General features: G+C 45.1%; 1 pseudogene; it reads right to left on the bottom strand.

Moving 5' to 3' along the window:
• Window positions 1-1,409: 1,409 nt before the first annotated feature.
• On the bottom strand, window positions 1,410-2,400 carry LOC104654614 (annotated as a pseudogene).
• Between the last annotated feature and the right edge of the window lie 476 nt (window positions 2,401-2,876).

Below are 2,876 nucleotides of genomic sequence, written 5' to 3'. Positions count from 1 at the left end.
GGTGAGAAGAAGCCGAGGGTGTCTCTTTTTGTTCTAGGTGTCCCCAGACAAAAGACAGAGACCCAGAACACTCTTTCTAAAGAGGACAGTCAAGCTGAGAAAAAACTGGGTGTCCCCAAGATTTCCTCTAGCTTAGTTCCGCTCATCCTCCAAGGACCGGGATGGTAGACCTGACTTTCCTGGGTACCGTGAGAAAGTCAAGGGAGGGCAAATTTTACCAGTCAGCTGGATTAGTGTCTGATGCTGGATGTTCCAGTTGGAATTGGCAAAGGGCCGCTTAGACTGGAGCCACACAAGGAAGAGAGAAAGAGGGAGAGAGGAGAGAGGTAGAGAAAGAGAGAGGATGAGGGAAGAGGAGGGGAGAGAGTGAAATACCCACTGTGGCTGGTTGGAGGTGGATTCCCAAGACTGAGGGTTTTGAGAACTCTAGGGAGTAGCCCTGGCCAGAGCCTCTCAGTTCCCTTCAGGTTACTTGTCCTCCTCATGAAAACTGCTCGAAAAGTGAAGTAGGAGAAAAGACAGGGCCAGTGACCAGAGACCCCCCAGAATCCAGGAGTTAGCTAAGGATGAGCTGCCATTGCCCACTGTTTCCTGGGTTGCAAGAGAGCCTCTGCCCTCAGCACTTGTCCTGGGTTGTGGCACCAAATGTAAGAATTAAAGGGAAAAGAAACACGAAATGTGGCTCAATAGTCAAAGACAGATTCATTTTAGAGAAATAAACCTGTGGCTTTCAAACTGGGTTCAATGAAGGGAATTTTGTAATGCAAAAGAAATCCCCAAGGAAAGAAAGCAGCTTGTTGGAAATATGACAGTCTACCTCTTTTTTTCCTTAAACATTGGAATTCCAAGAGCCCTTGCATTGGCATAAAGCTCTGTTTTCATCTGAAGACTCCACTGGAGAAAGGCCCACTTTTAAGTTCACTTATATAGTTGTTGGAAGATTCAGTTCTTCTAAGATTATTAGACTGAGAGCCTCAGTTTCCCCTTGACTGTTGGCTGCTCTCAGTTCCTTACTATATTGTCCTCTCCAGCAGGGCAGCTTGCTTCGTCAAAGCCAATGAGAAAGAGCAATTGTAAAAGCAAGTTGAAAGTCACAATCCTTACTCACCTCATCATGAAAGTGACATTCCATCATTTTTGTTATATTATACTAGTTAAAAGCAAGGTACTAGGTTCAACCCACCCACAAGGGTACAAATACCAGGAGGTAGAGCTCACTGGAGTCACTTTAGAGGCTGGCTACCATACCATTACTGTCAGCCTCTGGAACTCTTGGTTGAATGGCATCTATTTGACCTTTCCTCTAAGATAATTGGCAGACAGAGTAATAAGTAGGAGATGGAAAAGAGATTTTGCTAAAGCCTCTCTTTTCCTCTCATACTATCGCTGGGGCTGGTGGTCCAGGGATCTTATTCCTTGAAGGTCATATAGGCAATGAGTTTCACCACCCTATTGCCATAGTCAAATTCATTGTCATACCAGAAAATGAGCTTGATAAAGTGGTTATTGAGGGCAATGCCAGTCCCAGCATCAAAGGTGGAAGAATGCATGATGCTGCTAAAGTTGGAGGAGACAACCTGGGGCTCAATGTAGCCCAGGATGCCCTTGAGGGAGCCTGCTAATGCTGCTTCACCACCTTCTTGATGTCATCATATTTGGCAGGTATTTCCCAATGGCAGGTCAGATTCATGACCAACACATTGGTGGTGGGGACACGGAAGGCCATGCCATTGAGCTTCCTGCTCAGCTCAGGGATGACCTTGCCCTCAGGCTTGGCAGTGACAGCAGATGTAGTGATGATGTTCTGGAGAACCCGATGTCCATTATGCCAGTTTCCTGAAGGAGCCATCCACAGTTTTCTAGGTGGTAGTGATGGCATAGACTATGGTCATGAGTCCTCCGATGACACCAAAGTTGTCATGGATGACCTTGGCCAGGAGTGCTAAGCAGTTGGTGGTACAGGATGTATTGCTGATGATCTTGAGGCTGTTGTCATACATCTCATGGTTCACACCCATCACAAACATGGGGGCATCAGTAGATGGGGCAGAGATGATGACCCTTGTGGCTCACCCCTGAAAGTGAGCCCCAGCCTTCCCCATGGCGGTGAAGACACCAGTGGACTCCATGATGTACTCAGTGCCAGTATTACCATATTTAATTTTGGTGAGATCTAGCTCCTAGAAGATGGTGATGGAATTTCCATTGATGACAAGCTTCCCGTTCTCAGCCTTGGCAGTGCCATGGAATTTGCTGCAGGTGGTACTATACTGGAACATGTAGGGCATGTAGTTGAGGTCAAGGAAGGGGTCATTGATGGCAACAATATCCACTTTACCAGAGTTCAAAGCAGCCCTTGTGACCAGGAGCCCAAATATGTCCATATCTATTCACTCCAGGCTTCACCTTTACCATGGTGTCTTAGGGATGCAGCTGGCGCTGCACGAGATGTGGCTGTCTGTCGAATAGGAGAAGCAGAAAGTCACAGCATATTATTTAACCCGTAATTATATATTGAGAGATTGTGAACTCTGATGCCAATAGGCAGTGACTCAGATGGGCATCATTTCACGTAGCAGGCTGACATCCCCTGAGAATGTGGACAATTCAGTTGTCTCAGTATCAGTTGTTTAAAAGACCATCCTTTTCCCTCATTGAATTTACTTTTGTCAAAATCAATTGGTCATATGATTTTGGCCATTAACTCACACATAAGTAAAAATTCTCTCAAAATTGGTTATAGGCCTAAATTTCAGGGGTAAACCATACACTTCTTCGAAGAAAACATAAATTAACATGTTCATGACCTTAAATTAAGAAAAAAAAAAAACTTTCTCTGCTAAACAAAAAAGTTTAAAAAATGAGGCATGATCAAA

This window comes from Rhinopithecus roxellana, chromosome 8 (assembly GCF_007565055.1).
Source record: "Rhinopithecus roxellana isolate Shanxi Qingling chromosome 8, ASM756505v1, whole genome shotgun sequence".
Taxonomy (NCBI): domain Eukaryota; kingdom Metazoa; phylum Chordata; class Mammalia; order Primates; family Cercopithecidae; genus Rhinopithecus; species Rhinopithecus roxellana.
This window is presented reverse-complemented; position numbering and strand designations above follow the sequence as displayed.